At 32.3% G+C, this 15,844-nt stretch overlaps 1 pseudogene; it reads left to right on the top strand.

The window, feature by feature from the left end:
* LOC149261466 (endoglucanase 3-like) overlaps nt 1-15,844 on the top strand; it is a 52,483-nt pseudogene that overhangs the window by 21,535 nt on the left and 15,104 nt on the right.

Raw genomic sequence — 15,844 nt, 5'->3', positions numbered from 1 at the left:
TGTATATATTCATATATTTTCCAAAGAGGGAATGAATACATGAGTTATCATTCATTAGCCCTTATTTTTCTTTCTTTTTCATTTTCTTAAATATAGGACTTAGGGAATAAGGTTTTCATAAGTTTGGCACAACTCGTAGATATAAGATTTACATGAATTTTCACTCCAACCTTAGAGTTTGAACTTAGATAAATCAATATAGTGTATCTTTAATGATTTTGGCTTTCACTTTTTGACTTTATTTCATCACAAATGACAAAAGGGGAAATATTTTGCCACAAATCTATGAATGCTTAATCATAAAGGCATCATGTGATGAAAACAAATTAATGATGTTATTCTCTATGAAAATGATGGGTATTCTTGAGAAAATCTTATGCTTGTGGATGTCTCCTCTTTGGTTGAGAGGGAGTGAGGGTAGACACCATATTATCCATGTGTCATGTACTATGGCCAGGACTAACAATTGTAAGCCTAGTAAAGACACTAGTAGGGAGAATGGTGGATTGGATAAACATCTGGGACCAATATTCTTTAAAAATTTGGACTTTGACTAGGACTAATCGCCATAAGTCAAGTACATTAATCCAAGATAAGAATAGTCATGAGGATTGACATTTCCTAGTGTCAAATATTATGATAGTGGATTAGGAAATGATCATGTGAGGACATACTTGGTGAACATCCTGGTGGGGTAAGCGCCTAAAGAGGTAGTGGTGTCCAAATTTATGCGTCCCAACATTGTGCTCTGATCTAATGGAGAGATAAACTTGTTAGTCAAGGCCATACTATTTTGACAATGTTGGCTATGATGATGTAAGTCATCATTGATGCTTATCAATCCAGATCCCTTCTTATATGAATATTTCAACTTGAGAGTACTTTTTTGTCTCATTATGAGTACCTCCCTAGTTTAGAGGGAGGGTCATCATCTTCATTATCACCATCATCACCACCATCAATGTCATCATTTCATTATCGTCATAATCACCATTCATGTCTTTATCATCATCATCATCATGATTATGGATATTGTCATCAATTGTTCATAATTATAGGCATCATAAGAAACATCATCAACCTAAAAAATGTTGCGAGTGCTCGAAAAGGGTCGTTAGGACACATGATATATGCAAGAAAAATAACAACTTTATTTTTTAGAGATGATCGATGATCATCATCATTACTACCATTATCATCATCATTATAATTGTCATCATCCCCATCATCATAACTAATATAGTTTTTATCATAATTGTTGTCATCTTCATCATGAACATCATAATCATCATTCATGCCATTATTATTCTTGACGATGACCAAGATGAAAATAATGATAATGATGATCAGATGATGATGACTTGGAAGATGACGCCAAAGATAATTATTATGATTTTGAGTCTTGACCATGACAACATTTAAAAATTGGGAAGAATGGCCAAGGTCATTAGCATAATCATCATCATCATTGTCATTGTAACTCTCATCGTCTTTATCATCATTGTCATTATCATAACAATCACAATTCATGTCATCGTCATCATCTTCATTATCATCATCATTATAATTATTGACATTGTCATTAGTTGTTCATAATTTTCAATGTCATAAGAAATATCATCAACGCAAAAAATATGATGTGTGTTGGAAAAAGGATGCAAAAGTGAACAAAAAAAATGGGGGTAAAAATAGACGTAAATTTGGATGAAGAGTGGACACAACATGAGTAGATGTAGAACAAGACAGAAAAATTGACACAAAAGTGGATGAAAAAATAGATGTAATAGTTGATGCAAACTTGAACACAAAATAGGATTCAAACATGGATGAAAAAGTGGAATAAAACATGGGCACGATAGTAGGCATAAAACTTAGCATGAATTGTGGTGAAAAAAATGTGGATACTACAATGAATGTAAAAAAAAAGACACAAACTTGAATGCAAAAAGGAGGAAAAATTGGATGAAAAAATGGATGTAAACATGGGCCAAACATGGGTGCAATAGTGAACACAAAATTAGTTGCAAAATTGGACGAATCAAAAGTGGATGTAAAAGTAGATTCGAAATGGGATGCAAAAAACATAAACAATATTGGATGCAAACTTGGACACAAAATAGGATGCAAATGTGGATGCAATAGTGGAAGAAACTGTGGGTTGCAACGATAGGCATAAGATATGGCACAAATCATAGCACAAAAAAAGTGGATGAGAAAGTGGATGTAATAATAGACAAAAAAAAGATGCAAACTTAGATGCAAGACAAGATGCTATAAGGGATGTAAAAGTGGATGCAAACATGGGTGCAACATGAAAAACAAAATTGGATGCAAAATATGGATGCAATGGAAGTACATTCAAAAGAAGATACAAAATGAGATGCAAAACCCAACAAAAAAGTGGATGCAAAAAAAGATGCAATGTTTTATGCAAAAGAGGATGCGAATATGGATGCAAAATTGAAAGAAAACGTGGGTACAATAGTAAGTACAAAACATGGCACAAATTGTGTCACAACAAAAGTGGATGTAATGATAGATACAAAAAAAGAAGCAAATGAAGATGAAAAATAGGACGCAAAAAGGGATGTAAAAATGGGCGTAAACATGGGTGCAACAATGGATGTAAAATATGATGCAAAAGTTGATGCAACAAAATTCTATGCAAAAGTAGATGCAATACAAGACACAAAACCTGATGCAAATCTTGACACAAAAGTGGATATAAAAAGGGATTAAAAATATATGTAAAAGTCGATGAAAACCTAGATGTATATGAGGATGCAATCGTGGATACAAATTTAGAAACAAAAAAGGGTGCAAATGGAGGTGTCAAACTAGGTGCAAATTATGGCACAAGAAAAAAGGATGCAATAGTGGACACAATAACAGATGAAAAAGAGGATGTAAATATGGATGCAAAACAAGATGTAAAAGTTAATGCAACAAAAGTAGATGCAAAATTAGATGCAAAAACTAGACACAAACCTCGATTCCAAACTTGGAACAAAGGGGATGCAAAAAATATGCAAAAGTGGATGCAAAAAATGATTTTAAAAATGATGCAAAAGAGGATGCAAGAGATGATGCAAAAGTTGATGCAAGTGTAGGCGCAAAAAGTGGATGCAATAGAGGATGCAAAAGATGGTGAAACAAAATTATATGCCAAACTTGATGCAAAACATGGTGCAAAGGATGGCACAAAACTTGGCCTAAAACATGGCATAAAACTTGATGTAAAATCTGGTGCAAAACCTATTACAATACCTGGTGCTAAACTTGATGTAAGACTTGGTGCAAAACTCGTTGAAAACTTTGCATCAAGTTTTGCACCATATTTGATAAATGGACACAAATAGCACCAAAAATGGTCTGTAGATGCAAAAAAGGAAGCAAAAAGGGATGCTAATCACAGGGTTTTGTTGTAGTGATGCGACAATCAACCATCCATGTCATAATGTGATAGTATTGAAATATGAAAGCAACAAAAACAACATTTCAAAATAAAAAAGAATAATGATGTTGCAATATGATGAACAAATGACATCAAAATTTCCCAAATAATAAATTTTGTCACAATCTGAACTAGGTTTACTAGGTTGACCTAGGTCAAACATAGTTAACTAGGTCAACCTAGTTTGACAAGGTCTGTTATACAATGATAAAATATTAATTATACATTAATATATACATTAACACATGTCACCTATGGTTAGTTATGGTTAACATGGTCAACCATAGTCAACATGAGCACCAAAGTCAACCATAGTAGAGTAGCTTCAATTCTTGTGATCTAGTAAATTTCATAAGCAATTTTGAATCTACACATTAAATTTCTACACAACGACCACTAGATTTTGTGCTCGACTTTTAGGAACCACAAAATTATTGTACCCATTAATAACAACGCTACCTGGAAGCTTGTACAAAGTTCCAATCTGAACTCCTCGCATCAATACGAGTGCTCCTCCAACCATCTTGCAGGTATCATTCTCGAACATTGTTTTTGCACCTGCATCATCCATCTTGCTTACATAAATCAAATTTCTAGCCAATGTAGGAATATTCAGAACACCAAGAAGTGTTTCAATCCTTGCACCTTGCAACTTCAGTTTGAATTTTCCATGTTCGATGATTATGGCCTTCCCGTTATCCCCTAAGAAGACATCACCACCATCATACTTATCATACTCGCAAAACCACTCCCCATAGGATGCACCTGAGTCAATCAACCATGCCTCATGTTCTAAATGTGTACTTCAAGAAGAAGCCAATTACACATCCCCACCTTCATCTGAGATGGTTTTCGCCTCTGTAAAAGGAGCATCATCAGATCCCTTTCCTTTCTTAGGAGTTTTTGATTTACAGTCCTTTTTGTAGTGCCCTTCTTTTCCACATTTCCAGCATACCTTTACAGGTTTTCCTAGAGATTTAAATCTCCCTCTAGATTTAGATCTCCTACTTGAGGACTTATTTATATTTCTATTATGAGACCTTCCTCTTACAAATAAGGCATATCCATTCTGACTCTCCATATCTTTCGTTTCATCTCCTCTGACAACAAGGATGAGACTATTTCATCAAAATTCAAGGTAGTTGTATTCCTACCTATAGCAACAACCAGACTATCCCATAATTCTAGTAGAGAATACAACAAACTGATGCACTTATCTTCATTTGGAATTTTTTTATCAACGTATAACAATTAGCTTAACACAATATTAAAGGCATTCAAATGCTCTGTTACCAAGTCTCCATCCTTCATTCTCAGGTTATACAATTTTTCTAAAGGAACAGTTTATTCACTAGAGACTTAGATCGGTATAAATTCCCTAACTTGTCCCACATATCCTTCATTGTAGCTTCCCCTAACACATTCAACAATACTGAATCTAAGATATACAACCATATTGTTCTATTTTCCTTCTGATCCAACTTTGTCCAATCCTTTGCTGACATTGCCATTGGTTTAGTACCTGCATCTACCGCAATCCATTGATCTTTATCCACCAAGATATCCTCCATCTTAAGCTTCCACAACTCAAAACTTTTTCCATTGAATTTCGCGATCTCTATCTTTCCATTGTTTGTCATCTTCTTTCACCACAAGAATCAATCCTGCAGATCTCCCACTATAACAGGGTCTACCACAGGCCCGAGAAAGACACATCAGCAACAAAGGAATCCCCTTGTAGCCAAAACAACTCTGATACCAAATGTAGGTTTTAAACCTGTACTTAAATTACTTGCAAATGAATTCTTAAAAATAGAAAAATATACAATGGCGAGAACATAAAACAAATATACACAAACATTTTCCCTTGGATCCAAAAACTGGGGGTACAAGAATGAAATTTTATTATATTCTTTTCAAATTTGTTAAAATACATATATATACATGCTGAAGCATTCAGAAACCCCAATCCATAACCCTGGATTAGAACATTGCCATAGCTCCCTTGACCAGATCTACAAAAATACCATGGGCAAAAAACCATCATGCCCAAAACCATGTGTAAAACTCGTGCATCACAATACCATGGGTAGGTCTACCTGCCATCTTTGGGTCTGTCCCCATCCTTGGGTCCACATAAAAAAATTTCTGATGCACTGCACCTGGCACAACGTCGAATGCATCATGCTAATTGTGGAAAGAATATAACACACAACCAACAAATCTAAACATTCTTACACATTATTTTTGAGTGTGGAGATATAGAAAATCAAAGAGAAGATGCGTACCTCAAGGTGATATCGATTGTTCAGGAATTAAATGGTCCATGTATTACATAAGAATCTAGATTGCTACTTCTACAACATAGGGTGGTGGAAGTAGCAGTCTCTCTTTTGGTGTCTTTATTGAGTGTAAAAAGGGACAAAATGTCTCAAGAGGTGCAAACCACTTTTCACTTCCAGTTTAGATTATTTCCTTTTTTATTTTGCAGCTGGACTTGGTTGGAGGATACTATGATGCAGGATACAACGTTAAATTTGGGTTTCCAATGGCATTCACCACAACAACGCTGCCATGGAGTGTTTTGGAATTCGGTGGGTTAATGGGTGGTGAGCTAGCCAACTCAAAGGATGCCATTCATTGGGCCATAGATAACCTGCTGAAAGCAACTGCGCATCCAAGCACCATATATGTCCAGGTAAATGCATATATAGTGCACAATGGTTCAACTCTCTACAAACTAACCCATGTCATGCTCTGTATCTATAACCACTATTTATATGATTAACAATACAAGATACATCACTTGTTTTGCATCTTATGGATAAAATCTATTCAATGTTCAAACTTGTGTCAGGTAGAGGATCCCAACACTAATCACAAATGCTAGGAAAGGCCAGAAGATATTGACACAACTCACACTATTTATAAAATTCACAGCCAACATCATGGTTCAAATGTTGAGGTTGAAATAGCTATGGCACTTGTAACTGCATCCGTTGTATTTCGCAAATCCGATCCTTCATATTCCAAATGACTTATTCATACTGCCATGAGGGTAAGTAGTAAAATGGTTACTTCTTTTAAGTTTACATTGTAGGAATTCACTGTAAATCCCCATAGCTGACGTTGTTGCCTTGGGATTCTTAGGTATTTGATTTTGCTGATAAGCACATAGGAACTTATAGTGACTCACTTAGATCTTGAATCTGTCCATTCTATTGCTCATACTATGGATATGTGGTACTGTTAAATATAATGTCAAATTTTGAGCTGATTCTTAGCCTGCTAGATGAGGTTGAAGATTTATGACTGACTTGCTTTTTGGATCATCTCAGGATGAACTACTCTGGGGAGCTACTTGGCTGCATAAGGCAACGCAAACCCAACTTATCTAAATTACATTCAATCAAAAGGTCATTCATTAGGAGCTAATGAATCAGACAATATATTTGGGTGGGACAATAAACATGCAGGTGCTAGAGTCCTCCTATCAAAGGTATAACAACATTTATTTTTTTTGTTGGGTAGTGATTTAGTGATTGTTAGAACATTCACTAAAATTCGGTTGGAAGTTTTGAAAGTTTTTTTTAGTGGGTTTTTCCGTTTAATTTTTCTAAAATTCAGTTGGAATTTGCTGAAATCACAAGTTTGATTTCAACCCTACCATATCTGATTTAACGTGTTATTTTTTGGAGGTTTTTTTTATGAGTTTTTCAGTTTAATTTCTTTAAAATACGGTAGGAATTTTTTGAAATCACAAGTTTGACGGTAAATCTTACACAATCCAAGTGCCCCAGAGGTTTTTCAAGGTGTTGAATCCATATATATAGTCAAAAAACTAGTTTAAATAACACAAATTAAAATTTCACATCAAATTTTTCCACCGGATTCAAGCACCAAAAAATTCAAAAAATCACACTAAAAACAACTACTAAAACAAATAATTATCTGAATAATAATTTTATTATTTAATTTATAAAATACTTTTACTAAATAATGCCATGTTAGGACACTTAATATATAAGGGGTATTAGACTACCACTACACAGGTATGTGATATCGTTTAAAGTAAGTACACATTTCAAAGAACTTAATCCCCTATTATGTGTATTCATATGCTTAATAATTTAAGTGTTGAATGTTTTTACAACGGTCTTAAATGATGAAATTGATCTCGTAACTAGCAATTGTTCCAAAAGGTACAAAGAGAGGCCGATAGGATTATTAAATTAGAATTGTTGAATTTCTCTAGAAGAGATGTTGGTTCAAGTCTAACGGATGAGCAATTTGAGCTGGCTAAACGCCTTCTAATTGTTTGTTTATTATGGTAAAATTATATTGATAATTCATTAGTTTTGCTTTCAAAAGCTTCACAGGAATTTGAAGAGCAGGTATAGAATTGCTTTGTGGGATTTGATCTTAAAATCACCGATTTGTAGATATATACTCAATGAAATGTTAATTGGTTGAAACCCTGCAAAAATGTTTGATATAAGCAAATAGGCTGAAAAGGTTGAAAGGCTTAATTGGTTTGTGGAAAACCTCGTTTTCTTGGACTGGATTATTATGCAATTACTTTTCTTTAGATGTTTTGTTTATATCTATATTACAATGAACACATTGAATGTCTTATTTCATTTTAGAGTAAGTTAATTACCCAAAATTAAGAAACCTCTATAGATGGCCAAGCATCTACGAAGCTTTCTAGTGACCAAGGCAATAACCACCATGACTATCCCCTACCATTTGACAATGTTTCTCTACCCAACCAGATTGAATACTTAGGGAGGGAGAAGCAAGCCAATTACACAAATAAATTTCCTTTGGAAAGAATTATGCACATACATAGAGCAAAATCCAAATACTCTACCAAGAAGAAAGAAAGTTGTCCACACAAATTTGTTAAATGGATCCACTTTGTATGCTCGTTCAAAGTGAAAATAATGAAGAGTGGTTTATATGTAAAGGCAAAGAAACTGAAATGTATTTCAATAATGAAGAAATAAATCTCACGTTTCTTGTCTCATGTAATGAAAAATGGCTTTATGTAAAGAAATAAACATTAAAAAAATAAGAAATCTTGATGAAAAATTAATAAAAATATAAATACTCATTTGTTTAAGTGGAATGCATTTGTAGACATGATTTGTATTGTTAAGACACTCCTAAATGTGTGTATAATTTTCAAATTTTGGTTGTTTTTTGAGATTTACAAGCCTGAATTGATCTTGAATTAGAGTTGTCAATACGAGCATAAGGAAATTGGTTAAATAATAGGTCAATGAAAAAATTGACATTATCTACTCCATTCAATTAGATAGGTGTGAAATGAAGCCAAACCCCGGAGTAGCAAACTTAGTAGATTTTATTATAGATTTGAAGAGGAGAAATGATGATAGATCTTGTATAGAATTGGTATGGTAGATATTTGTACAGGTTCAAGAAGAGTTACAAACAGGGAAATAGCATGAGGTACAAGGACAAAACACATGTGCACCAAATTAAGTCCTTTGGCGTTGTCAATCAAGTGATTCTACAATTGAGGAAAGAGCATTATCCCATATAAGGTACATGCATTAAGTTCAACCTGGAGAAGATAAGATCATGTAGGATCTGAAGGAAGTTTGGTGAAAATGCACATGAGGTGGAGTAACCAAGAGTTTGATATTTCACTTATTTTTTATGATGTGAACTTGCATTTATAGAAGGAAGTGAAAATAACACAAATGAAATATAAGAGAGTGTTTAGATCGATTGAATGAAGTGAATGCCAAGAAAGAAGCTAGAAGATATAGAAAATATTGTGAAGAAAGGAAATTTCAAAGATGGATTGTTCATTGTAAGTAATGTTTGATAAAAAGGAAGGCTAAAACCATTGACATCAACACAAAGGTACTTGAGAGGTTGCATAAGAAATAATGAAGAGGAAAGAGTAGGAATGATGATGTAGAAATAATGAAGAGGAAAGAGTAGGAATGATGATGTAGAAATAATGAAGAGGAAAGAGTAGGAATCAGGATGTAGAATTAGTGTAAGGACAAACCAAGTTTTCCATATAAGACCAAGTTGGCATAGGAGAATCCATGACAAGTTTCATTATAAGCATAGAAATCATGTTATATAGGGAGATTATACAGGGTGAGAACCAAAGTGCAAAGATAAGATAGGAAGGAATAGTGTGGGTGCCATAACATTTATATGCATAGAAGCAAATAGTTATAGCATGCAATTTTGCTTAGAGGAAAAAATGCAACAAATATTTGGATAAGGTCAATAAATTATGTGTATAAAAATTAGGTGATTTATAGATCGAGTGCATAAAAAGGTAATGAGAAAATGAAAGTGTGTAGATTAAGGCTAAAAAAATATTATATACACAAATTGGCATGAAAAATGTAACATAGGAGGAAGCCAAACAAACATGTACATAAAAATGAAGAATCAAAATTAAGTTGAAGATTGATGAGGTGATGAAAAGATTGAAAAACTAAAAGTTAAAGACTACTTGAGATGTGCATGGAGTTGAAAGATTAAAAGTTGAATATAAATATTAATAGAGATAAAGTAAATTATAAGCTAAAATCAATCAAATTTAAAAATTAAAAATTGAAATAATATTTAATTAAAAAAATATCATAAAAAAGTTTTTAAATAATCACATAAATGATTATGAACCACAATTAGTGGTTCAAAACCAGTTAACCTAAAAAATGTCTATATAATTTCTCAAAAAAAAACTTTTTATAAATCATAAATGACAGACACTCACTTTTAAAAACATATTAATACAAATAAAGTAATAATAATAATAAAATATTAAAATGATTATCAATTTTAATATTTATTATTTCCTATTTAAATTATCTCTGATAATAATAATAAAAATAAAATATAATTTAAATTATAGTTTTATATAATTTTCGAGACCTTTTGACTGCGAATACGAGGACCCGGAAACATTTCAGATCAGATGGAATCTTCCCCTGCTTATACAGTGCAAATTGTATGAGCATTATATTTTGCAATACCATTTCCATCTATCTACAATGCATATCTATTATTTCTTGTTACAGACAATGGCTAACGGTGGAAATAAGGACAGGTCTCTAATTCTGGAGTCTACTCAGTCAAACTTATATCACAGTTTGTCTTGCTATCTTGATGAAAAAGACAGGAAGGCGTGTGCTGTGTGCTTTCTTTCACGTCCAGCTATCAAATGGTTGCCTATGAAATCAAATCTTACCTTTCTTTTACTAAAAATTAGAATATAATAGCCCTGTAAGTTGAAATAATGTAAACAACTTGCATGTGTTAGAAATTTTCTTTATGGAACTCGAATTTAGTGTTCATTTTGTGGTTGTAATCTTTGGCGATGGCTCTCAGCTCCTTGGCCAAAATTAGAGGCCCGCAACAGAAAACCCTTGCATTCAACCAACGTTAATATAAGTAGGTGATTCTCAAAGGAGCCATAATTCCCTACGTTTGTCAGAAATTTTGAAAGCTTGACTTACCAATTCTGGCGTCTTTGTCTTTATTAGCAGAAGCAACTTTTGAGAAAACCTATTTCCAATTTGGACTGGCAAAGTGAGTCTTGACCTGCAGACCAGCGGGTGTTTCAAACAATGGCTTCCTACAGCCCCCAGGTAATGTAATACTACAGCGATAATGGAAAAAATATATATATATGTACCCTGGTTCCTGAGAGAATATCGACTCCAGCCTTGGCATGATTCAGAGCTTGCACCATTGTAATTAAAGCCAACCTGACATCGCCTTATTCATAAACGCTCGTCAGATAGTTGTGCATTTCAATAGCAGCCTGGATTCACAAACATCCAACATTCGTTTATATTTTTCAATTCGGCAAAATTTGGTATTCCTTTATATAACCCTGTCGTCCATCTCTGCTATTTCGTTCATGACCCCCTTGAACCAGTCGAAGGAGCCTTGCTCCCTTGTGACCCAGTAGAAATAAGTGTTCGTCAGACCCCGGTCCTTCCTTTTCCTTTTGGAAGCAGAATCTGCGATTTTCATGTGATTTAACATGTCTTTGAGAATGCTTATGAAGGGAGTAGCGCCAATTTCGAGCCCTATCAACAACAACACATCATATTTCTTGTAATTTTGTGTCGGAACCTCCATTGTCTTTCAAAGATATGTGATTAGAACTTACAGCCGACAAAGAAACTTCACGCTCCGCTCTCAGAAGTCCGCTTTTTCCCTCCATTGTCTTTCAAAGATCTGTGATTAGAACTTACAGCCGACAAAGAAACTTCACGCTCCGCTCTCAGAAGTCCGCTTTTTCCAGCTGTAGGGGCCTCCATTGTCTGCAAAGATCTGTGATTAGAACTTACGGCTGACAAAGAAACTTCATCTTAAAGCTAAAGGAAATAAATTAGTAATCACCTGCGAGAAAACTCTTTTCATCTCCTGTGTCCAGTCTCCAACTGTTCTGATATGCACGCTAATGTGTTCATCATCAGGAGCAGAGGTGATCGAGAATGGATTCTTGCATGTAGAAAGTTCAGAAAAAAAAATGTAAGAATCGTGGAAGAAACACTAAAAGATCTTATCAATTGATAAATTCTAATGTATGTTCTAAAATTACCATTCGAAAGGCGAGATCTTGGGGCACTGGAGAAATAAATACATTCCACTCTTGTACTCGAAGCCTATAGGTTTTGACATATGCAAAGCCAAGACATTTCTGCAATAAACTACCACCTGCAAAATAAATAAAGCAGATATGTTGATTGCGCTTGCAAAGGATTTCAAGATACAGATAATACAAGAAAATTGCATATCTGAAGTAGAAATTACATGACCTTGACAATATTGACAGTATAATTCCCTGCTCTGAATGCTCTCAATGTGCGCTCACCACAATATAAAAGCACCTGAACAGCAATATACATCCAAATCTGCATGTTCAAATCACATCAAAATTAAGACCTGAATTTTCTGAGAGGATAAACATCATCAAATTCTGAAGCAAATTGTCTATGTTTCTTTTCATTTAAGCTAAATTCTCAAGCATTTTAGAACGAAATTAGATATTCATTTCTTACTTTCAATCTTTTAGGGAATAAATTTCGAGGCGTTTTACTTCGAAGTTAGACATGTAGTTTAGAATTAACAGAAAACAAGTTGAAATGTCCTTATGGTTTTCTCCCTCCAATCTCGCACGAAGAAAAGGTGAATGGAATGACAATGAGAAGCAGGTAAATCACGACAAATGCATGATGTGAATACCAGGAAGCGTTGAATTCGGTCAGTTTATCAAATTGTCGAGAAAGTTTCACTGAACTCCTTCTAAACCACGTGGTTGCGAGAACGAAGGCAATTGTTCTAGTAGTGAATGGGCCCTTCCAACACTTGTCTCCCGCTCCCTTCCTCTTGCATTTTTGAGCTGTCTTGTGACGCCATTTTCCAAGCCCGAGTCTGAAGATGCAAAAAAGAAAAAGAAAAACCCTGAGATAACTCTTGCCAAACTGAGCCAAGCCCTGCCCTCAGCCCTCCTCCTGCGCGGACAATTTCACCAAAGCAACCCCGAGCAGAAGAAGAAGAATTGCAAAGAAAAGGCTAGTAGATTTTGTTTTCAAACTCTCCGCCCATAACTAAAATGCCCACCATTCCATCTGCCTGTAACTGAAGACCATGACAAATACAGTTAAACACATGTCAATGAGGTGGAATAGTTCTGCTCGTCATCGATTTGTCTCATCGCCCCAGGCGCGCCACAACTCCCTCACCTTCCACAAATTTTCGGTCTCAATCACGCTGGAGTGGGGTTCGATTCCTTAGGTACTAATCCTGGAGATCATCTAGAGAGGAGCATGCACGCAGCCTGGGCACACGTTCACCGCACCACACGCAGGTTGGGCACACGTTCCACAATCCACGTATTAACAGTGCACACAGTGGCATTAACAAATGCGAAACTGCAAGATGCAAAATACCAAGATGTCAATTTGGCTGTTGTTGAAAAAAATGCCAGGTGTCAACCTTAGAATGAAAAAGACGACGAAATTCTCTTTCAAAAGAAGGCTTATCGACCTAAACATTAAATTTAGAATATATAATTATACCTACATTATTCACATAATTATCATAATATTTAAAATTATAAATTAAACCAAACCAAATAAATTATTTTTTAACGATTTTGACTTTTTAAATATTTATATATCAGCTATGTAATTATTAAAAAGATGGAAAGAGAAAATAATATTGTGATAATAGTTTTTGTTTATTGCCTTTCAAATATTATTTAACATAATTTCTTTAGATGTAAAGACATTCGACCATGATATCAAAAACGATTTATTGTTTGAAGAATACCTAAAAACCTTCTGACATTTTCATTTTTCATTTTTAATTTTTTAAAATATTTTTTTATATTATTATAAAATAATTTATAATTTAAAAATATCTAAATTATTTAAAAAATAATATTATTTTCTAATTTATATGTAAACAAGTTTAAATATTGTTTTAAGAATAGAACAAACCTATAACTTTTTTATCTTTAATTTAATTTATTTATTTTTATTTTTTATTTTTTTAAATATTTTTATATTATTATAAAATTATTTAAAAATTTAAAATTATTTAAAATAAAAATGAAAATTATTATTTTCTATTTATTTCTTTAAAAAAAAAAAATATTTGTTAAATGATAAAATTTAATCAATGAATAATTCACAACAAAATAAATAACCTCATATATATAAATTAATTCAAATCCACATCTATATAGTCTTTATATAATAATATGATTAATACTAAAATATTTGAAAAGTCAATGAATAAAAACTATTATCACATTATTATTTTTTCTTTCTATCTTCCTGGTAATTACAAACATGATATACAAATATTTAAAAAGTCAAAATCATTAAAAGCAGGGGTTACATAATAGCTAATCTTACCGTTTAGTTTAAATATAGCTAAATTAAAGTAAAAATCTTGAATTCAAATTAGTGGCAAAGCAAACATAGTTTTAAAAAACTATAATATGTTATAGGTGACTTTACATTTGAACTACATTAATTATACAAGTCAAAATTGTCTCCCCAAGTTAAAATTATACATTTTATTTCTTAAAATTTAAACTAAAATATTCAATAAAAAAAGTTGTTTTAATATAATTATTAATTTATATATATATATATATATATATATATATATATATATATTTTATTTCTAAAATTAAAACATAATTATAATATATATATATATATATATATATATATATATTTTATTTCTAAAATTTAAATTTATATTTGAAAAAAATAATAATAAGATTGATTTATAATTTAGTTTATAAAAATACATGTTTTATTTTATTAAAATTTGAATTTGAATTTTAACCCAAAAAATGGTATATATATATATATAGTGTATATATATAAAATAAAATAAAATAAAATAAAAATTATTTATTAAAATTTGAATTACTATTCAATAAAAAAATTATTCTAATATATTTATTAGCTTATAAAACATATATTTTAATATAATTATTAGTTTATAAAATATATTGATATGATAAAAATGAGTAAAATGCATTAATAGAAAATAATGATTATAAACTCACAATTTAAAATTTATTTTACAATAAAATGTTTAAATTCTTATTAATAAATATTAATTAAAAAATGTAAAATAAAATAAAATTATATAATTAAATCTTAAAAAAAAAAAAAAACATGTATTTGAATGAACTAATTGCAAATCAGCCCGTACCCATTGCGTTATCCTGCCCGCTGCAAATAATAATTTATTTGGTTCGGTTTAATGTATAATTTTAAATATTATTATAAAATATAAGTCATTAGAATTAATAAATATTAAATTAATTTAAAATTATGTGAATAATGTATGTATGATTACATGTTCTAAACTTAATGTTTATGGGTTGATTCATGCCAAAAATAAAATAGTAATGAATCTGAACACAACATGTACATATAAAATCAATTTCATGATTTAACACCATCTTAAAAACATTCAACGCTTAAATTATTAGGGCATATGAATACACATGGTAGGGAATTAAGTTCCTTACTTTAGACGATATCACATATCTCTGTAGTGGTAGTCTAATAGCCTTTATTAGTCCCTGCCATCTGACAATGGCCAAGGACTATAGGAATCGAAAACCTCGATGTTAGTATTAATTGAGCTGTCTGTGAGCTGCTTGTTACTATCTGTTCGTGGATTATAACGAAAGTTTTTAAATACATAATCATCTACTATCTTATTTAGCCTCTTCCCGAGGCGGGGAGGCAAAAACTTAGGTTATATGTATTTATGTTTTTCTTATCAGCTATAGATAAGCTTAATGCTAGCATTAATGCTTGGGATTGGGATGTTCATGCTTGC

The sequence above is a fragment of the Pinus tabuliformis genome, chromosome 6 (genome assembly GCF_031772625.1).
Source record: "Pinus tabuliformis cultivar Carrire ecotype Pingquan chromosome 6, CPIR1, whole genome shotgun sequence".
In the NCBI taxonomy this organism is placed as follows: domain Eukaryota; kingdom Viridiplantae; phylum Streptophyta; class Pinopsida; order Pinales; family Pinaceae; genus Pinus; species Pinus tabuliformis.
The sequence above is the reverse complement of the archived record's forward strand: the minus strand, read 5'-3'. Positions and strand labels throughout refer to the sequence as shown.